At 35.2% G+C, this 24,031-nt stretch overlaps 1 long non-coding RNA gene across 1 annotated transcript in view; it reads right to left on the bottom strand.

Moving 5' to 3' along the window:
- LOC129047962 (uncharacterized) overlaps positions 1-5,458 on the bottom strand; it is a 111,378-nt gene extending 105,920 nt beyond the window's left edge. Inside the window, exon 1 of the long non-coding RNA XR_008509901.2 lies at positions 5,414-5,458. This is a non-coding gene — a long non-coding RNA (uncharacterized LOC129047962). The remainder of the gene's footprint in view (positions 1-5,413) is intronic.
- Positions 5,459-24,031: the final 18,573 nt, after the last annotated feature.

Here is a 24,031-nt window from a genome sequence, read left to right as displayed (position 1 = left end):
CCAGTCATTTGAAATATAACCATTAAGAAAATAGATCCCTATCTCCCAGTCTCTTTGAGAAGGTGTGAGCCTAGTTTCCACAGGCATCTTGCTCCAAGTGAAAAACTACCTCCTAACATGAATAAAAGACAAAGTTTGTTTTTCCTTTGGGTGAGACCAATTGGCAAACACAAACAGCCTAGGATCTCCCAACTCCAGCTTTCAAAAACTCTTGCCTTTTGCTTCATTGGAGCTGATTCAAACTATTCTGTGCCTCTTCCCACTATTGCAATAACTTTGAATAAAGTATCTTTACCTGTTTAATTGTGTCCATTGCAATTTTTGCTTTGATAACTCTGTTGACACTTTTTCTGGATAAGATGTAACAAGCTCCAATTTGATCAGCTGACTACAGCCACATCCCTGTGGTGCTTCAAACTAATCTGTGATTGTTTGGCCTTTCAGACCATTTGTGTCTGATAATAGTGAGTAAAAGCGCTGAACAATAGATTAATAGTCAAGCTATTCAATGGACCTTTACTATTCCTTATCATTCACAGACATCTGATATTGTTTAGCATTGGAATTGCTACCTCAAAGATTTCCTGTAAAAATTAACAACTCTAGCTCACTCTCCTCTTTGTAGTTTATACATGTTAGTAAGGCAGTTTGGCCATTGAGTATGGCTGCCCCCAAGAAAGTATAATCCCCTTGAGTCCACTTCTCGGGTAATGATCAAGGTAAAAAGGATAGTTTTTCTGTAGACTCACTTTAAAAATTCATAATTCTACTCTGACCATTCCTGGACATGATGCTTTTTTTAAATTATTATACTTTAAGTCCTAGGGTACATGTGCACAACATGCAGGTTTGTTACGTATGTATACATGTGCTATGTTGGTGTGCTGCACCCATTAACTCGTCATTTACATTAGGTATATCTCCTAATGCTATCCCTTCCCCCTCCCCCCACCCCACAACAGTCCCCGGTGTATGATGTTCCCCTTCCTGTGTCCAAGTGTTCTCATTGTTCAATTCCCACCTATGAGTGAGAACATGCAGTGTTTAGTTTTTTGTCCTTGCGATAGTCTGCTGAGAATGAACCTCAGTAGCAATCTGATGTAGGTCTAGTTGGAACACTCTCCAGGTAATAGCGCAGCCAAAAAGAAGGACTCAGAAATTAAAACCTAAGTCTGCATTGGCCACTTGGATTACTTGTTTGATTGACATAGTCCTAGATCTTAATGATTGCTTGGTTGAGTACACTGCTTGCCGATTTCCCCTACAGTGTTTCATGTGAGCCAAGGTAAGATCTAATATTTCTCTGTACATCTTATAAAAATGCCTTCATCTCATTTGCACCTACCTCCCTGGATTAAAAGTCTGGGTGAAGGTAGCGATGAATGGAGAAAAAGTAAGGTACAACTAATAGAATAAGACCCATCAATACTTTTAGAAGTGAAAGACGAGTAGCATTCCTGGAGTTTGGGGGAGAGGAAGCCTCAGATTCTGGAAGATACAGGGAAACAATGATATTATCTTTATTATTTAGAAGAGCCTTGGGAGATTTCATCATGAAGAAATACACCCCAGTGGGGCACTCTAAAACAATTGCAAACCCTTTAACTGTTTGCTGGGTCTGCCATTCTTCACAAGACAATTCTAATTCTGACTATGATTTAATGGCCATTCCCCTTAACCATACCAAGAAGTCTTTATGTAACTGCCAAAGATGGCTCTAGCTCCTACATCTTCTACTACAAAAACTTGTCAACACCTTTAGCAATATTTTAGTGGAAAAAACAAATTACACCCAACAAGTGGCGAATAAAAACAGGACAGATTGGATTGACTGCTCTCAGCAATCCCTCCAAAACAAGGACTACACTCAATTATTCAGACTCAACTGGGAACCCAGTTCAACTCTACCAGTTGTCCAGGAGGACTGTCAAGCTGTGATAGCCCAACTTATTTACGCCCCACTTGTGTGTTTCAATAATTGTAAATACTTTTTTTTTCAGAGGTACCATGTGTATCCTGAACTGTACTTTTTGTGTAGAACCAAGCATTAATTTTCTTTTCTTCTTAAAATATGGTGACTTATATCTCAAGTGTAGTCATAAGAGAACTTCAGATGTTGAAGGAAACACCATTAATAGATCACGTAGCTCTCAAATGACTGGAAAGGCTCTCCAAAATGAAGAAGTGCCTGGAGATTTCTGAAGGAATAACTGGCTTATTTATGTGCACAGTGTGGGCTGCTATCTTTATGATAAATGACATTTTAAAATGTTTATTTCCACAGGTTTTTGGCAAACAGTTGGTATTTGGTTACATGAGTGACTTCTTTAGTGGTTATTTGTGAGATTTTGGTGAACCCATCACCCAAGTGGTATACAGTGGACCCAATTTGTAGGCTTTTGTCCCTCACCCTCCTCCCACCCTTTCCCCCAAGTCCCCAAAGTCCACTGTGTCATTCTTACGCCTTTGCATTCTCATAGCTTGGCTCCCACTTATAAGTGAGAACATACGATGTTTGGTTTTCTATTCCTGAGTTACTTCTCTTAGAATAATAGTCTCCAGTTTCATACAGGCTGCAGTGAATGACATGATTTTGTTCCTTTTTATGGCTGAGTAGTATTCCATCATATATATATGATGGAATATATATATGTATACCACAATTTCTTTGTCCACTCATCAATTGTTGGGCATTTGGGCTGGTTCCATGTTTTTGCAATTGTGAATTGTGCTGCTATAAACACGTGTGTGCAAGTATCTTTTTTGTATAATGATTCCTTTTCCCTGAACAGACCAATAACAAGAAGCAAGATTGAAATGGCAATAAAAAAATTACCAACCAAAAAAAGTTCAGGACCAGAAGGATTCACAGCTGAATTCTACCAGATATTCAAAGAAGAATTGGTACCAATCCTATTGACACTATTCCACAACATAGAGAAAGAGGGCATCCTCCCTAAATCATTCTATGAAGCCAGTATCATCCTAATACCAAAACCAGGAAGAGACATAACCAAAAAAGAAAACTACAGACCAATATCCCTGGTGAACATAGATGCAAAAACCCTTAACAAAATAGTAGCTAACCGTATCCAACATCATATCAAAAAGATAATCACCATGAGCAAGTGTGTTTCATTCCAAGGATGCAGGGATGGTTTAACATGTGAGTTAATAAATGTGATATGCCATTAAAACGAAAATCACAAGATCATCTCAATAGAGACAGACAAAGCATTTGGCAAAGCCAGCATCCATTAATGATTAAAACCCTAAGCAAAATTGCGTACAAGGGACATACTTTAATGTAATAAAAGCCATCTATGACAAACCCACAGCCAACATAATACTGAATGGGGAAAAGTGAAAAGCATTCCCTTTGAGAACTGGAACAAGACAAGGATGCCAACTCTCACCACTTCTATTCCACTTAGTACTGGAAGTCCTAACCAGAGCAATCAGACAAGAGAAAGAAATAAAGGACATCCAAATTGGTAAAGAGGAAGTCAAACTGTCGCTCTTTGTTGATGATATGATCGCCTCCCTAGAAAACCCTAAAGGCTCTTCCAAAAAGCTCCTAGAACTGATCAATAAATTCAGCAAAGTTTCAGGATACAAAATTAATGTACACAAATCAGTAGCTCTGCTATACACCAACAGAGGGCAAGCTGAGAATCAAATAAAAAACTCCTTTCACAATAGCTGTAAATAATAATAATAATAATAATAATAATAATAATAATAATAATAAAGCATACTTAGGAATATACCTAACCAAGGAGGTGAAAGGCCTCCACAACAAAAACTACAAATAATAAATGGTATTTAGTTAGGAAAGGTGGTATTAAACTTGTCTCTCACTTTAGCTGAAATATGCATTTAGCATTATCTTGGCCCTAGGAGGCATTCAGGCTAACCTTAACTCACTGGCCAGGTGTGCTCTGGAAAAATAGAATTTCTCACTAGCCAGACATGTTCTGGGAAAGAGATATCTTTTTTTTGTGGGTCAACTGAGGCTGTGCAATTGCTAAGGTGTCCTGCTATGCCAAGACTAATGTCTCAAGACAAAAGGAAAGGTAAGAACAGAGTCATAATGAGAAGCTATTTGGTTTTCTATAGTATATCCTAACTGTTTATGGTGGTGGAGGATTTGTTCAGCTGGGTAGGTTCAGGAGTAGGAATGGGGGATCAGAAGGGGTAAGCTTGAGGTCATTACTGCAGGTTGGATCCATCTGGTGGGTTGGATAACTGTTGGCAGTAGTCCTAATCAAGTGTTGAATGAGACAATGTGAATATATTTTGCCCCTTCCTCTGTCACTCAATTTAATTACAGTGACCAAAGGAATGGTGTACTAATGGGAAAATTTGCCTGAAGTCAAGATAGTATTAAAAAAGAGGGGTAGACATTATTGCAGGTCTTATAGGCAGAGACACAGGCTGGCATCTGTTCCAGACAATCTTTTCAAGGATATTTGTAAAGCAAACAGCCAGTCGTAGTGCTTTCCTCTGAAACAAAGCATCACAGATGCTTTTTGTGAAATATCATAAAGATAATGTCTCTTTCTGAAACAAGGGCAGGGATGCTTATTGTACATTTTACAAGATTTGGATTTTCTAGGCTCTGGATTTTTCTTCTGTTATGCATCCCACTGAGTGTGTTAACATCATCTGGCTCTGGTCTCAGCACCCTGTAGAACTAAGACTTCGAAGAACTGGTTATTATTAATGCTATGAGTGATAAAGTATACTTTACCAGGAATCTCAGGTCTCTTGTGAATATTCTTAAGACAGTGAGAGACTAACTTCTCAGCTTGCAAGTGGAGTAAAAATATACAACTTTTGCAGTTCTTGATAATTATATACATGTCATAACTTAGCCCACAGAAAGATTAAACAATAAATACAAAAAAGATAATTATATAACAAATAATAAAAGAAAGTTAAAGCTAAATAAATTGATTCAATTAATCATTTTAATGCAAATTTTTAATAATTATATTTTAAATAAAATATTTAATATTTAATGTTTTTACTTGAAAATTGTTATTGACATATAGAAATAAAAATATGTTAAGGAATACCAAGTACCCATTATTCAGCAATTTAAATTTTGAATAGTTTAAAATACCACATCCTCTTATCCATAAATTCTCTAAAAAAGGTTTTTCTGACTTGTATCAACTCAGATCAATTGGTAGTTTTAAGAAGAATTTTAAAATTATATTTGGGCCTAGCTGGAAAAACTGGCATGGTTAAGGAATTAGAAGCTCATATGCCAGGTATTTCAAATCTCTAAAAAAATTTGTCTCTTTTGAGAAATATATTCAATATATAATTGCTGTGAGCCATCAAAAAATTTAATCCTTTTTATTATAATGTTCTTAAGTACAAAAAAAAGACTACTTATAATTACCTTGTACATATAGCTCTTGTATGATTAGTTTGCTGGTGCTGCTGTAACCAAATGCTATAGACTGGATGACATAAACAAGAGAAGTTTATTTCATCGTAATTAGGGAGGCCAGAAGTCCAAAGTCAAGATGGCAGCAGGTTTGGTTTCATACTGAGGCCTCTCTTCTTGGTTTATAGAAGGTCATTTTCTCCCTTTGTCTTCACTTGGCCTTTCCTCTGCGTCTGTTGTCTGTGTCATAATCTCTACTTCTGATAAGACACTGATTATATGAGATTAGGGCCAACCCTAAAGACCTCATTTTAACAGATTTATTTCTTTAAATAAGTATGTCCAAGTACAGAGATACAGTTCTCTCTAAGACACTGGGGGCTGGGTCTTCAACATATAAATATTTGGGTACACATTTCAGCCCACGCCAGCTCTTAAACAATTGAACAACTGAAGTAAATTTTATAAATTACATGTTGACCAAATGTAAAACCCAATAAATTTCAATTTATGGAATTCAATTTAATATTATTATTATGGTATATCAAAGGATAAAGTCCCTACCTGGAAGCATGACACCTCCCGCCACTTTATCTGGTATTTATTTATCATTACATTTATTTATTTATTTATTTACTTATTTATTTATTTATTTATTTTCTGAAACAGTCTCACTCTGTCTCCCAGGCTGGAGTGCAGTGGCATCATCTTGGCTCCCTGCAACCTCTGCCTCCCGGGTTCAAACGGTTCTCCTGCCTCAGTCTCCCAAGTAGCTGGGACCGCAGGCATGAACTACCACACCAGGCTAATTTTCATATTTTTAGTAGATATGGGGTTTCACCATGTTTGTGATGCTGGTCTCAAACTCCTGACGTCAGGTGATCTGCCCACCTTGGCCTCCCAGAGTGCTAGGATTACAGGTGTGAGCCACCACTCCCCGCCTGTACACTCTTTAAAAAAAAAAAAAAAATTGATTGTGTATATTTAAGGCATACTACATGATGTTATAGGATACAGATAAATAGTGAAAAGGTTACTGTATTGAAGCATATGAACATAAACATCATTTCAAATACTTATCCATGTTTTTTGTTTTTGCGGCAAGAGCAGCCAAAATCTACTCATGTATCATGAATTCCAAGTATAGTACAATTTTATTAGCTATGGTCCTCACATTGTGCATTAGATCTCTAAACTTGTTATTTCTGCATATCTTCTACTTTGTATCCTCTGATTAAAGGCTCTATATTTTTAACGTAATGTGTGTACATATATGTGCATTTCATATAAATATATCTGAATACAAATAAGGAGAGGTATAAGGAGAAACTTCCACCTTTGTGTTCCAAATTAGACAAAAGAAAATTGGGATTGAATGCCATCAAAGACCCACATTCCTGTCCTGAACAAAGTAATAAAATGGGTCAGCTCCATCTGACCATGCATGAAGGAAGATGCTCCAAGATGGTCCTAGACAGACATTTTTAAGTTTTATTTTATTTTTAATTGGCAAATAATAATTGTATGTATGTATAAGGTACAATTTGATTATAAGATACTGATGAAACTTTTCTGTGTCTCCACTTTCCCATCCATCCCCTAAAGGGCTGAGCCAAACTGTATATACCAGAACATACTAGGGCCCAAACTGTATATGCCATTAAAGATTCTATCTTTGACAGCGAGATAAGATGCATGTGTATAATACTTGGGTACCATGTGGCATTGATATTGATAAAGATATTGAATAAAGGGGAATTATTATCCTTTACTCTCCATTTTCTTTTATACTAAAATTTATTTCACAATGCAATAAAATATAATCCGGATAGAGTCTGGCTGAGATCGGTTATAGAGTCCCAAATTTGAACAACAGCAACAATGACAATGGTGACAACAGAAACAATATATATTTTTTTCTACCCAGTGTTGTGTGTTTTTCCTCATCCTCAGAAAATATAAACAGGCACAGACTTGTTTAGTGGTTTGTCCAATGGCAAACTGCTTATGAGAATTTAAATGGAGATATTCTAACTCTAAAGCTCATGTACGTATCTTTTGCACCAGCAGTCAGCAACTTTTTCATAAAAGGCCAGACAGTAAATAGTTTACATATTACAGTTTATAAAGTCTCTGTGGCGTCAACTTAACTCTGCCATTTTATCATTAAAATAGCCATAAATATTACATAAATGAATAAGCCTAGCTGTGTTCTAATAAAGTGTATTTATAAACACTGAAATTCGAATTTCATTTAATATAATTCTCATGAGTCATAAAATATCATAATTTTTAAACATTAAAAAATTCTTAACTCATGGTTGATAAGAAAATAAGCGGTGATCCAGATTAGGTATACAAGTCACACTTTGCAAACCATTGTTCTATACTATATTTATGATGCTATTTTGAACACAGGGGATTTTTTGTTTTTTGTTCTGTTTTAGATTATTTTTTGTCTGGTCTTTGATAAGTTTAGCATTCCTTTACATGTTTTATGTAATGTTCAATAATTTTCTCAATTTGAACAACTGTGATTTTTGTATAGATATTATATTATGACATCATTTGTGTATCATTTTAACTTTTTGCATTATTTAAAGTTAAGTTTTTCTCTGTTCTTTCCTCTTAACCTATTATAGTAGAAAAATAACTGCATAACACCTACAAGATAATTTTAAAAGCAAACGATATAGTACTACAATAACCATCTGTATGATATTTATCACAGTATTTCAAAATACACTTTTATATTTTTTAGCATATTACAAGGAAACAACTAGTGAAGTAATAGTGGACATCTGAGTAATGAATATTTACATCTTCACAATTTTCTGAAATTGTTCTATTTAAATATCATTTTGACTCTGTGTAATATGTTACGTAAAGTTAGAATGGTTTATGTAAGAACAGGAATCACTGCTTTAATCAATATTTAAATTCTCTTTTAATTGAATCTGCTTTAGCTAATATTCTTTCTCTGGGAATTACAATCAAACTAAAGACAAATTCACTCTTGACAAAGGAAATAGCTCAAATTTTGGCACTGGCTTTGTATTCTAGCTTAAAGCAATTTAATGAATTGGAACAGTTAGGGACTAAGGACCTCTCACTAATGACAGCATGATAAAAAAAAATTTAAAAGGTTACTAGAAATAACTGTTGTTTGGAAGAATCAATTTTGCACAACTTATGGCACAATTCATATATGATGTCTGAGATAATTCACACAGGATTTTTAAAAATATTGCTTATCGAAGAAAATTTACTTTCATATTTTTCACCATAATGATAGAAATATATAAAAATGATATTGCTTAGAAATAGAATATTACACATCTTGAGAAGAAAATGATCTGCCTTAGAAAAGTGTGTAATGTGCAAAATTCCATGTTAACACATTTAATAACTTGAAATCTGATGCTTAAATAGCACTTAAAAATTACAAATACATTTTACATTAATTATTTATTGAATTCTTATAAAATCCAAGTAGGCATATATCACTATTATTATTATTTTCATATTTTTTAATCTTATATATGAAGAAATGGAAGCTAAGGCCATCCAAACGACACTTGTGATCACATTAAATATAAATAGTCTTGGTCATTCCTTTCCTCCTATTTTTTCCTTCTTATTTTTCTCTATTTATATAAACTAAGACCAAGAGCTGGGAGGAAGGGATGGACAACTCTCAGAAATATATTCAGAGTGTGAGGTGGATAGAATCCTGTCACTAAAACAATCATCTTTCTGCAATATTTACATATATCAAAACAGCACCTTGTATCCCATAAATAGACACAATTACTATTTGTAAATTAAGTTGTTTTAAAAATACCAAGAAAATAGTAATAACACGTCTCATAAATCACCTCCCTTCCCTTCCAATCCCTTTCTCTGTCCTCTACACAAACCAATCAGCAATTCCAGTCTCATGGTTCTCAAGAAGGGAAATGGTATGCTTACATCCTCTCATTTTTAAGAGAAAACAGAAACTATTTTCTAGCACAGGTCCATGCTAACTTGCTAAGTGGACATCTATTGTTATTTAAGTTTCAGATTTTAAGTGATTTAAAGGGTTAAAATAAAATCATGCACATGGTTGCAAGTTTTTCTGAAGCAGACCATTTTCCTCTTTGAAAGAAATCTGATAACCTGTTGCTAAACAACATGATTATTTTTATATATTTCTATCATGAAATGGCCTTTCAGTCACTTTCTTGATCCATGAAAGGTTTTAGCCATTTTGTTTTCATTAGCTTGACTAGCGTCTATCTCAATTTACAGTATTTCCTGTGAAAATTTCAATAAAACTGCACCTGAGTTGGTATCCCCAGGCCTTACTTTAGAAGAAAATATATTATGATGCTTTAGGCATTTGGGAATATGTTTCTTACCTTATATTGTTGATAATACAATGAACTATTTCTGTTTTCAAATATCCTATTATGTGTCAGGATGATTTTACTTCATCTGAATTTTTTAAGGTCATTTAATATGTTTCTGACAGTCTGTTGATTCTATATTTTATCTGTGTAGCTGTAATTTTACTTTTATTTTGCTATGTCTTTATTGCTACCTCGTAACTTATGCTAGAAAAGCCACGGTTTAAGGGCAGCAATTCATTATACCAATGTAAATTTAATCAAATACATTGATATTGCTGACAGATGGCAAGTCATCAATAATAATAACTGCTTCTGACAATACCAAGTGGCTTTTTTATGACATTTTGTCCCGGAAAGTTTGTACTTACCATTTTGTCATTCAAAGGCTAGTTTCTCCTAGGAATAATGAATATGGATGCTCCATTTACAATGTCATTTTGTTTATCAGAATTCTTCCTCTTCACTCCTTTATAATCTGATCTGTGGGCCTTTTGCTTTTGTTATGGTATTCCATTTGAGTTGGTATACAAATATGTTTAAAGTAGATAATTATATTGATCAACCACAACCAACATTTGAAGAGAGTTATTAAATGTATTAAATACTTGTCAATTTGCCTAAACTACTGCTGCTTTCAAAACGGGAATCAAAGCTATTGATTAAAGTAATAAAAAAATTGACACTAATATACACACAGTATTATGTGAATGAAATCAGAAATGACATTTTTTTCAATTTATGAAAGATTGCCAGTCTTGTAAGCATAGATAATCTCCATGTAAGAAAAAAAATAAGAAAGTAGAATCTCCATCTCCACTTTCAGGTACAGGCAAAGGAATAATACCACTTGTTCTTAGTGCAACCAAATAAAAGAAAGTTTGGATCTTCTAATAAGACATAGGTCTTTTCTCCCCCATCTTCGGGAGATGATTAGGTCATTGGGGCAGAGCCCTTGTGAACAAGATTAGTGCCCCTTATGAAAGAGGCCAAAGAGATTCCCCTCTCCTCTTCTCCAATGAGATTTTTTTTGTGCAAGAGAGTGAGTTTCACCAGACACCGAATCTCCTGGCACCTTGATCTAGGACTTTCCAGCCTACAGAACTGTGAGAAATAAATTTCTGTTGTTTATAAACCAACCAGTCTATGCTATTTTTTTAAGAGTAGCCCAGACAGAAGATATTGAGATAGGTCCTGAAAGGTGAACCACTAAATCCACACACCAGAAAGAAACATATGAGACATCTGTCAAAAAGAAAAAAAAAAAGGCCCAAGCAGTGAAACTTGAGGGAAGTTGAGAAGATGGTAGAGTAAAATGATGGTTTTATAGGTTACGGGGCTTTGGTATGTCATAGGAAGGATCTTGGTCTCAGTTTTCTCAATTAAAAAGTGTGGATATGCTCTTCTCGAGGAGTATCTTTGTGGCATTCTTTGTATTTCCTGAATTTGAATGTTGGCCTGCCTTGCACCACTATTCACAATATCAAAGACTTGGAGCCAACCCAAATGTCCAACAATGATAGTCTGGATTAAGAAAATGTGGCACATATACACCATGGAATACTATGCAGCCATAAGAAATGATGAGTTCATGTCCTTTGTAGGGACATGGATGAAGCTGGAAACCATCATTCTCAGCAAACTATCGCAAGGACAAAAAAGCAAACACTGCATGTTCTGACTCATAGGTGGGAATTGAACAATGAGAACACATGGACACAGGAACGGGAACATCACACACCAGGGACTGTTGTGGGGTGCGGGGGGGGAGGGATAGCTTTAGGAGATATACCTAATGCTAAATGATGAGTTAATGGGTGAAGCACACCAACATGGCACATGTGTATATATGTAACAAACCTGCACGTTGTGCATATGTACCCTAAAACTTAAAGTACAATAAAAAAAGTGGAAAAATTTCTTAACATGCATAGTATCTCCAAGAATTATGCAGTGTTTTCAATGTGTAATATAATCAGTATCTGACGACTGTCACCTACAATTGTTGATGGTATTGTTTTTGTTATCATTTTTTGTACATACCTTTGATAGAATTTGCTATGAAGGCCTGTTATCTTATAATGCAGGTCTTCCATAATGCAAGAGATTGCATTATTTTATAGAGTAGGATGAATGCTGTATTTTCCAAGAAAAAAAGAATGTCAACCACAGAAACAAATATTCTGGCTTAAACAATCAGGATAGAATCTCATTTAAAACATTTCTCTTCAGATATTTAATATTGGAAATCAGATAATCCCATAGTCACAGAATGCCTAGACATCTTCTATAATTGTAAAATAAATGTTTTTGTCTTCATCTCTGCTCTCCCAATTTTACATCCTATTACTGCTCTATTTATTCTCCTCAGAAAAAAAAAAAAATGTGCTTTTCCTTTACAAACCTTTCCACGTACCCTATGTTGTACTATGTCTTCAAAACTTCAATGGAACACTCTTGATTGTTATATAGTTGAATCTTGGCTCCCCCTATGCAGGGTCCTCTAGTTCCTCCTAATCTTCCACTTTACTGACCCAGAAATGCAGAGTGGCTTGACCACTTTGTGACCTAGTCAGCTACATGTTTCTCCTTAAAGGCTCGAACCCAAGATGGATACATGAACACTTTCAGGTACCAATGAAGGTATTTAAGTTATGGTCCAAAACACTAGCCCTGAAAGACACTAGCTCTGGCCTTGAGCCACATTTCTTAAACCCTCATATAAACTTCATAACTCGACCCACTCAACTGGGATATTCCTAGGTAGAACAACCCTTGTCTCCCTGTTCACAACAAGGATATGCTGCAGCTGTCCCTGTAACAACACTCCCCTACTAAATGCTTTGGACTTAAAACCCTGGCATTTAGTGGTTCTTTTTTCAGAATCCCAACCAGCCCCTTCTCAAGACATGTTGGGGCAATTCTGTTTAGAAATTCTCCTGTTCCCGCTTTTGGGGTAACTCCAGCCATGAGTTCAGTTGGGACAGAACACCCTGCTTAAAGCACTGATTCCTCATAAGTCAGTTCCAATGTAACAGGGCATCTCATCTCCTGTAGATATAGGGAGGAAAATCTAGGGGACTGTAAAATTCTCAGAATTTTCCTATTTCATTCTAAACCAGTACTATCTTACCTAACATTTCCCAGTACTATCTTACCTAACATTTCCCCATTCATATCAGTACCACACAAAAAAGCTAAATAATCCACACGCTTCATTTCCGCTCTGTGAACTCCTGGCCACTCTCCTCAGCCCATCCCCCACCATGACTACACCTTCTTTTGATTTCCCACTGCACTTCTCTAATTCTTTTTTGGGTGATGTCTATAATCATAGGCATGGTCTATCCAGCAATCAAGTAGACTCAAGGTTTATACACTTCCAATAAATAATCACTCTTATTGCATCTCAACCATTTCTGCTGCAAGCAACAAGGACTTTTTTTGTCCTCCAGAACTACTCTAGTTATAAAAGTTATAATTAAAACAATCTTATCATCTTTTTACAGCTTCTCATTTTTTCAGCTTTCTCCTTCATTATAACAAAAACTATTCTCCAGCCTCATTAAATCTTCCTTCAAACTTTTTAACCACAGAATTTTCTCCTGAACTTCCAAGTTCCTTCTGTCTTTAGACTCTTCTACATGTATTAATTATCATAGAATCCCTCATTTATACTATTATTGCAGCAGTATGCTCAAGAATCTTTCTTTATGTTTTTTTTATCTCACCAAAGTACAATATATTAATCCTGGATCAATCCAACCATTCTGATAAACAGAAAACCTGTAAAACAGAAAATAACAAAACAAAATCATCCAGAGTAAAATAGACATGATAACGGACACTTTCGAGTTTTCACCTATATCTATGTGGGGAGGTATTTACCCACAAAATAATAACTTGATAAGCAATTTAAGCAAAGTCTCAGGATAAAAAATCAATGTGAAAAAATCACAAGCATTCCTATACACCAATAACAGACAAACAGCCAAATCATGAGTGAACTCCCATTCACAATTGCTACAAAGAGATTAAAATACCCAGGAATACAACTTACAAGGGAAGTGAAGGACCTCTTCAAGGAGAACTATAAACCACTGCTCAAGGAAATAGGAGAGGACACAAACAAATGGAAAAACATCCCATGCTTATGGAGAGGAAGAATCAATATCGTGAAAATGGCCATACTGCCCAAAGTAATTTATAGATTCAATGCTGTCCCCATCAAGCTACCATTGACTTTCTTCACAGAAGCAGAAAAAAAATACTTTAAACTTCGTAGGGAACCAGAAAAGAGCCCGCATAGCCAAGACAATCGTAAGCAAAAAGAACAAAGCTGGAGGCATCACGCTACCTGACTTCAAACTATGCTACAAGGCTAGAGTAACCAAAACTGCATGGTACTGGTATCAAAACAGATACATAGACCAAATGAACAGAACAGAGGCCTCAGAAATAACACCACACATCTACAACATCTGACCTTTGACAAATCTGAAACAAACAAGCAATGGGGAAAGGATACCCTATTTAATAAATGGTGTTGGGAAAACTTGCTAGCCATATGCAGAAAAGAGAAACTGGACCCCTTCCTTACACCTTCTACAAAAATTACCTCAAGATGGATTAAAGACTTAAATGCAAGGCTTAACACCATAAAAACTCTAGAAGAAAACCTAGGCAATACCATTCAGGACATAGGAATGGGCAAGGACTTCATGACTAAAACACCAAAAGCAATGACAACAAACTACAAAATTGGCAAATGAGATCTAATTAAACTAAGGAGCTTCTGCACAGCAGAAGAAACTATCGTCAGAGTGAACAGTCAACCTACAGAATGGGAGAAAATTTTTGCAATCTATCCAACTGACAAAGGGCTAATATCCAGAATCTACAAAGAACTTAAACAAATTTACAAGAAGAAAACAAACAACCCCATTAAAAAGTGGGTGAAGGATATGAAAAGACACTTCTCAAAAGAAGATATTTATGCAGCCAACAAACATATGAAAAGAATATCATCATCAGTTGTCATTAAACAAATGCAAATCAAAACCACAGTGAGATACCATCTCATGCCTGTTAGAATGGCGATCATTAAAAAGTCAGGAAACAACAAATGCTGGAGAGGAGGTGGAGAAATAAGAACGCTTTTACACTGTTGGTGGGAGTGTAAATTAGTTCAACCATTGTCGAAGACAGTGTAGCGATTCCTCAAGGATCTAGAATCAGAAATATCATTTGTCCCAGCAATCTCATTACTGGGTATATACCCAAAGGATTATAAATCATGCTGCTGTAAAGACACATGCACACGTATGTTTATAGTGGCATTATTCACAATAGCAAAGACTTGGAACCAACTCAAATGTCCATCAATGATAGACTGGATTAACAAAATGTGGCCCATATACACCATGGAATACTATGCAGCCATAAAAAGGATGAGTTCATGTCCTTTGCAGGGACGTGGATGAAACTGGAAACCATCATTCTGAGCAAACTAACACAAGAACAGAAAACCAAACACTACATGTTCTCACTCATAAGTGACAGCTGAACAATGAGAACACATGGGCACAAAATGGGGCCTGTCAGGGGGTGGGGGGCTAGGGTAGGGATAGTAGGTGACAGGTTGATGGGTGTTGCAAACCACAATGTCACGTGTAACTATGTAACAAAACTGCACATTCTGCACATGTACCCCAGAATTTAAAGTATAGTAATAAAAAAAAAGAGTAGAAAGAGAAAAGGAACAGAAGGGACAGGAAAAGAAACAAGTTATGATTCTAAAGAAAAAGAATATAGCACTGTAGCCATTCTTTTCACACCCAAACTGAAAAGTTCAATGTAGTGTACCTGGAATAATAGCAATTTTATAAAATAAATCATAAATATAAAAACACATAGAAATCTAATTTTTACAAAAGAAATTTCAATAATTGTTTTTAAGAGTCATAAGGATTACCTTGGAATAAGTTTTCCAAATTACTGCTTTAGGCACAATGTTATTTATAAGTTTATAAATAAATGCTTTTTGACACCAGAAATACTATCATGTAAGGCATGTCATAGTCCAATGTTTCTAGAAATTAACTGAGAGAATAATTAGTTTAAAAATAAATATCTCAGCTCTTGGATAATTGTGATAGTTTTGTATGATGATTTGTACTCTGTTTTTAAACAAATTATATGTAGGAGGACAGATGTTTGTTTTACTTAGCTTTTAATTGTTGAAATTACCGGGTCCTAAAATTAAACCATCTTCAGAAATTGATTAATGTTTCAAGAATTTAAGCTTTTCAAAGCAATATATAGACATTTCAAATGCAGGTAATGTTATATTCCAATATATTAATAAAAAATAGTGCCATAATTACTTTAAAAAATAAGAAAAACAAAATAAAAATATAAAAATTATGTTTTCATATCCATATATACTTTAGGATAGGCAAAATGTGCAGTGTGACAGCATGGGTGGAATCTTGCTGAACCTATTAATAGAGAACTGGGAAGAAAATTTCACAGCAAAATTTTCAAAGGGAGGGACAGGAGAGCCTTCCTTATCTCAGTCATGACTGCTTTGACAACAATATTAGAAAATATGACTCTTTAAGGAAGCAGAAGACAAGGCAATTTTATAACTGGTGAGGGAGAATGAAGAGAATCTTCTCTGATGAAAGTCTCAAAGTAGGGTCTATTTGCTCAGATGAAAAACGAAAGAGAACAAAGAAAAGCAAAAATCCACCTTATAATACGTTACAAATGGAGTAGAGGGATCATCTTTTTTCATCCCTCATCTTTGAAGAAAATGTGGTATTTTAAAAACTAATTACCAAAATCTTTATGAAATATAGTATTCTCTCCATGAGATGTGAAGACAGAAGATAGATTGTATCATTGATCTTAGACAGAATTACATTTATGACATTCATAAATAGCTAGACACTATATACTTGGTGGATCTTTTAGAACTCTTAACAAAAATTTCCAAAGAAGGATGTGGCAAGAGTTTGTTCCCTTGCAGAATGTAAACATTATGGCAATTGGCTATTACATTTATATCTAAATTTCAGCACAATTCTTAGTAGAGGAGCAAAATAGTACTACAGTCACTGAGATCATTCCTAACTCTTTACCACTCTGAGAATAAGGTCAGGGACTTGTACCAGTATGTACACTAACAATTTCAGAGACTTCTAAAATGTAAATTTAAAGACAATTTGAAATTAGCTAAGATATATATTCTTAGGAGGCAGTATCATGTAGCAGAAAGAACACTGTATTTGAAAAGAAACTGTGAATTTGAGTTACACATTGTTCAATCATTAGCTACATTGTGTCTTCATTTATAAAACTCAGTGTCTATTCTGGAAGCAGACATTGTCAAGGGATTGTTGTGGTTGTCAAATGAAAAAATGTGTTTAATTTTTGTAAACTGAGAAGGACTATGGAATACAATATCTCAGTATTACTGGCTACTAAATTAATAAAGGTAGTGTGAATGAAGTAAACATTTTTGGAGTATTTACATGGTATTAAGCAGTTAGCCTATTGTTAAGCAATATATGATATTGTTTGGCTGTCCCAAATCTCATCTTGAATTGTAGCTCCCATAATCCCCACGTGTTGTAGGAGGGACCCAGTGGGAGGTGATTGAATCATGGGGGTGGGTTTTTCCCCTGCTGTTGTCGTGATAGTGAATAAGTCTCATAAGATCTGATGGTTTTATAAAGGGCAGCTCCCCTGCACACACTCTCTTGCTTGCCACCACGTAAGACTTGCCATTGGTCCTCCTTTGCCTTCCACCATGATTGTGAAGCCTCCCCAGCCATGTGGAACTGTGAGTCCATTAAACCTCTTTTTCTTTGTAAATTACCCCATCTTGGATATTTCTTCATAGCGGTATAAAAATGGACTAATACAGCATGTATTATCTCATGAACTTCTGTTAGTCTTTATTTTAGAAAAGAAAAAGGTGATGTTAGTAGAAATCAATAACTCTCTCACTATAACCCATCTAGTAACTGGAAGAATCCAATCTGTCTGACTGTAAACTCATTCTCTTTTTACCTACCCCACACAACATCATAAGAGATTGGAGTTGTTAGGACAGCACTGAGAAAATTCCCTATTTTTAATCCATTAATTAACTTTTTAAAGTGTAATTGGTTGTATAATATGATGGATTAGGCACCTTTGTATGCCATGTTTAATTGTCTTGGCTTTACTTCTTAAGTCCATTTGTGTCAATCAATTATTTGCTGTCTACAAGTACCTTAATACAGGCACATCAAGAATTAAACTCACTTTGTAAACCTATGTGGAATTCATACATGTGTATGAATTCATCCAGAAGTAGCAGGAGCCAAATGCCCAGTGGGCTACCTTTGAATAATGGGGACATAATAAAAGTTAATAACTGTTTCTCTCTGAATTCCTGGAGAAATACTTCTGAGATACACTTTTCAAGACTCCTCAGAAGATATCATAGGTTGGAGTACTGGTCACCCATAGCAATGGCCAATTTGATAATACATTCTTGTATTTGATTTTCTCTCTTTCCCTGTTCACTTCCTCATCCCTGGGATTACTTCCCAAATAAACTCTGCATTACAGGCTTTTGTCTTGGCCTCTGCTTAAGCCAGGAAATGTAGGTTAAGACCTGTTATTTAAGACAAATTTTTATAGCTGAAATCTACTATTTGTATTATTTGGAAACTTTCTGCCAAGATTTACATCTAAAAATCTCTTCAATTATATTAATCTCAGTTTCATATTGCTCTAAGACTTATAGGTTAAAAAATTGATGCTTCTTCAAATATGCTGAAGACTACTTGGAACAGCAGAATTTTACCTTAAGATACAGGAAAACATTGAAATGAAATAGGACATTTTTCTGTTTAATGACCATGTCGCATAAAAATTGAGAAGGGGAGAGAGAAAGAGAGAGAGAAAGTTAGGACCTCAGGAAAAGATTTCAACAGAGTAATGTAATACATCAAGGTGCAAAGAAATAGCCAAGTGCTGAAAAATCAGGCAATGGAAGTGAAGTTCAAAATACAAATTTGTATTGCCCCTAAATGTTCCACAATGTACTCTATAAATTTTAATTTTAATTTGATATGCATACTTAACTTTAACCACATACATTTAGTCATCAACCATTCTAGACTTGTAAATTAACTGAATCCCCAAAAACTGATTTCATAATTCTACTTGTAGGAGATAGTTAAGTAATTTAACACCAGCTCCCTGTTTGATTTTACTCAGTAATATTACTAGTTATGTCCTTTTCACATTTTATTTAAAAATTGTTTATTCATTTTAAATTGACAAAACTTGCATACATTTATGGTGTTGTACAGAATGATGTTTTGAAAATGTGTATACATTGTAGGATAGCTAAATTAAGCTAAATTAACACTGAATTACCTTATATAGTTGTCTGTTTTGTGTTTAGAAGACTTGAAAAATATTCTGTTAACAATTTTTGAGTATATAACACATTGTTACTAACTATAGTTACCATTTATACAATAAATCTCTTGAACTTATACCTCCTACCTAACTGAAATTTAGTAACCTTTGACCATATCTCCCTAATCTCCTTTCCCAGCTCCTAGTAACCACCTTTCTACTCTCTGCTACTACGAGTTTGGCTATTCTGGGTTCCATACATACATTAGATAATGTTGTGTTTGTCTTTTTAGGTCTGATATTTCATTTAATATAATGTCCTCCAAGCTCATCCATGTTGTCACAAATGACAGGATTTCCTTATTTTTTAAGGGTAAATAGTATTCCATTGTGTATATAAACCATATTTCTTAATTCATTAATCCATTAACAGACACTTAAGTCTCACCCCATATCTTGGCTATTTCACAATTCTTTAATTCTAAGTGAGAAAAATAACATAAAATGCATCGCAAAATTATAAATTAAGTAAACATAAGACATTGAGTGGTGCAATGCTTTTTCATTGCAATAATTTTTCATCAAACATGATTGACAGGTTCTTTTCATACAGTGATTACAGTGATTAATATCATTATATTGAATAACTAATATATAAAAGACCAAGATTTTGTCACTTGTGAGTAGAGGGAAAATATTTAAAATAGAAAACATATTTTTGATATTATAAAAATAAAACAATTTGCATATGTATTTGTACTATTTCAATGAAAAATGTCTTTATACAGGAGAAGTATATTGTTAAGTGTAAGTATTGTAAGTATACTGTAAAAGGACCAGTTAAGGGTATATCTACTCATCAGGATATTGCCAATGTATTAAAATATTAATGAGGAATTAATTATAGCAAGGAAGTGATTATTTTATAAGGCCAAGTGACAAGAGAAAATATAAGATTGTATAAGGGAGACAAGTGTATTAATTTATTTGACTGTTGTACCATTTCACCATATATACATATACATATATATATCTCAAAACACATTGTACAACTAAAATATACACAATAAAAAAATTTATAAAAGATTGTTTATCTCCAACAGTATAAGTGTCTATATTTTGTTGCTGAATCCCTCAAAAACATCTAGCTTGATTTTCTAAATGTATTATTTTGGGATGTTCCATCATATGGTGTAGGCTATGTGCTATACTTAAAAGGGGCTCTTCAAAAAGATCGGCAGTCATCCTTCCAAGTACCTGGTCCTGCAGCACAGCCAGTTCATCTCCTTGCCAGTCAAAAGATACATGCTGAGGATCGCTGAGCTAGAAATATTTCAAAAATGAGCACAAATTAAATCAAAAGGGAACATGCTTTGAATTTCAGGTATTGATTTACAATCAAACTATATATTCTTACATGGGTAAGTCCATGAAATATGTTCCAAGATGGGTAATAGTTATGATTTGTAAACATACTAATGGTCAATGATTCTATAGCTCAATATTTAAAAGGCAAGACAGTAGCTATTCAAATAGACAAGGACTAGGAGAACATATCTGAAAAAGGAAAAAAAAGTATTATTTTCTGGGAAAACTGCAAAGTAACCTGTAGAAATAGAGTTTTTCTTTTATGTTAATATTTTATTTATGGTTTTGTTTGTGAAATATGCCTTAAAACCATAGTTTCATGTATTTTGATGAGTAATTTTACTATTCTATATTTATCTTACAGGTGTAATACATAATATAACAAAAACATAATGGTATTAAATGAGGTATTATTTATAAATTTAAAAATACAAGTTAATTGTTCAGTAATGGTTGAGTTAATTAGATTATGGGATATATTTAAAATTAAATAATCTGTAGCTTTTCTTGAAAATAAATAGCTAATTGTCTACAAATGCTTATAATATGCTTTATTTTTTAAAGTTCTGAAAAATCCTAAATATGGCCTACAAACTCCTTTATTTTCTACTGTACTCTCTACTCTTGCTCTAGTGAAAATATTCTTCTCTCTAGTTTAACACCAACCTTTCTCCCTATTGACATAGATGGTCCAGGTTCTGTTCATTCTGGCAGAAAAACTTCTTCCTTTACTTAGCTTTTATTTCCTCAGGACAAAAAAATACCTTGAGATCTAACTTTGCCAAATTCTCAAACTAAGTGTTGCCATAGTACTATAGGTATGTCCTTTATTGTGCTGTGTTTGCACATGTATACTTATTTGTTATTGCTGTTGTTTTATCAATGCCTGTCTTAAAGAGGTGTTTTCATTTGCTTGCAATTGAATTCCTAGCATTTGGCACTCTTTTCAGTGCATAATATTTGTGGCAGCAATTGAAGTGTCCTGCTCAGATCTACAAAAAAAGAGTTTGCTGTTGAGTTATCAACAGTGAAATTAATTTATAGCCTTCAACTGTTCGTGCCTTCATAGTTCATCTCAGATTTTGACGAGAATTTGTTCTCCGCGCAGCTAGTCAGTGACTGATTATGGTGGGAACTACAAAGCTCTCTTCTAGATTATCCTACACTTGATTACATCTGACCATGTACTCAGAGGCTTTCATTGAACAATCCTGTTTCCTCCCACCTTCCTTTTGTAGCTGTCATACCTGCATCACTGTCTAAAAATGCTGCTTTCCCAATCCTGCTTTCTCCTCTCCTCCACCCCTCCTTTTTTTTTTTTTAACATTGTACTGGCAAGAAACATCTTGCTTTTCTATCTTGGCCATCTTGGCCTTAGTGTGTGCTTCCTGGATGGCCCAACGAACATAACATGTACTTAATAATTATTATTAAGTGAAAGGAAAAAAACATAAAGGAAAAACTGCAAGAATGTATTACTTACAAGAAAAGGAGTAAATAAAGCATGTATTACGATGCTGTGCCAATTTTCTGGCAAGACAATACAATCTAAAGATTAGGAGAGTGAGTTCTGGATTCTGAGTTCAAATCTTGACCTGATACTTTCTGGCTGCTGTCTAATATACAAAAAAGTATTCAACTGAGAACAACGGGCAACGGGGAGCAAGTTGGTGGAATAGAAAGCTTCACCAACCTCTCCTCACCCAAGGACACCAAGTTAAAGTTAATATAAGCAGAAAAAACGCCTTCATAAGAACTAACAATCAGGTGAGCACTCATAGCACCTGGTTTTAACTTCATATCATTGAAAGAGGCGCCAAGGAAATAGAAAAAACAGTCCTTAATTGCCGACGCCACCCCTTCCCCATCCCTGGCAGTGGCAGCCTGGTGCGGAGAGCATTGTCGGGCACTGGAGGAGGGAGAACACAGCAATTGTGAGTGATTGAACTCAGTGCTGTCCTGTTAGAGCTGAAATGAAAACCGGACCAAATCACTGACACCTGCCCATGGAGAGCGCATTTAAACCAGCCCTTGCAAGAGAGGAATCACTGATCTCAGTGGTCTAAACTTGAGTGCATGCTAACCTCGCCACCAAGGGCTGCAGCACTCTGTGTACCTAAGAAAACATGAAAGGCAGTGTAGTCCCTAAGGACTGCAATTTTTAGGCAAGTCCTAGTGCTGAGCTAGGCCCAGAGACAGTGGACTGGAGGGGCACATGACAGACTGGGAAAAGGGCTAGCACAGCCAATGGAACTTTCGCATCACCCCTCCTCTAACCCCAGGATTCATAGTTCCTGGCTCCAAAAGACACACCTTCTTTCAATTTGAGAAGAAGAGGGGGGAAGAGCGAGGAGGACTGTCTCTTGCATCTTGAATACTAGCTCAGCCACAGCAGAATAGAGCACCAGACAGAGTGCGGCCGCTAGCTCGCAAACATTTCTAGACACACTCCGGAACAGAAGGGACTCCACTTCCTTGAAGGAAAGGATCTGATCCTGGCAGCATTCATCACCTGCTGACTGAAGAGGCTTTGAGCCCTGAATAACCAGCAACAATAGTCAGGTGCTACATCAAGGACCTTGGCTGAGCCTCTGAGACTTGCTGGCTTCAGGTGAGACTCAGCATATTATCACCTGTGGTGGCTAAGGGGTAAAACTCCCGCTTGAGAGAAGCAGAGGGAAAAGTAAAGGGGACTTTGTCTTGCGCCTTAGGTACCAGCATGGCCACAGTGGGGTAGAGCAAAATGCGGCCTTCTGGGGGTCTGCGATTCCAGGACTTGACTCTTGGACCTGCCCTGGGCCAGAGGGGAGCCCACTGCCCTTACCGCTGAGGGGCACTTTAAACATGAATTCAATTTCTTTACAAAGAACCAGTTTTTTTTTTCATTGATTTTCCTACTGTCTTTCTGTTTTCAATTTTACTGAGTTTTTCTTTTGTTTTTATTAATTCTTTCTGTTTGTTATTTGCTTTGGGTCTTTTGCTTCTCTTTTACTAAGTTATTGAGATAAGAGTTTGGATAATTTATCTGATAATTTTATTTTTTTAATGTATGTATTTAGTGCTATAAGTTTCCCTCTCCACATTGCTTTAGCAGCGTCCTACATGTTTTTATATGTTGAATTTTCTTTATGACTCAATGCATGTTTTGGCTTCCCTTGAGATGTCTGGTCATTTGACCCAGGGACTATTAGAAGTGTGTTAGTTTCCAATTGTTTGGAGATTTTCTTGTGTTTGTGCATTACTGATTTTTACTGGATTCCACTGTAGTTGAAGAACACAATAATTATTTCAATGATTTAATAACTTTTAATAGCCCTGGCTGTGGTTTACTGTTATGTTCGCTGGGTGTTTGGAAAAAAATCTGTGTTATTGTTGGGTGGTATGCTCAGTAAGTGTTGATTAGATCCTGTTGGTTGATATGTTCAGTTCTATATCCTTGCTAACT

The sequence above is a fragment of the Pongo abelii genome, chromosome 13 (genome assembly GCF_028885655.2).
Source record: "Pongo abelii isolate AG06213 chromosome 13, NHGRI_mPonAbe1-v2.0_pri, whole genome shotgun sequence".
In the NCBI taxonomy this organism is placed as follows: domain Eukaryota; kingdom Metazoa; phylum Chordata; class Mammalia; order Primates; family Hominidae; genus Pongo; species Pongo abelii.
Note: the sequence above shows the minus strand (reverse complement) of the source record. Positions and strands in the feature narration are given on the sequence as shown.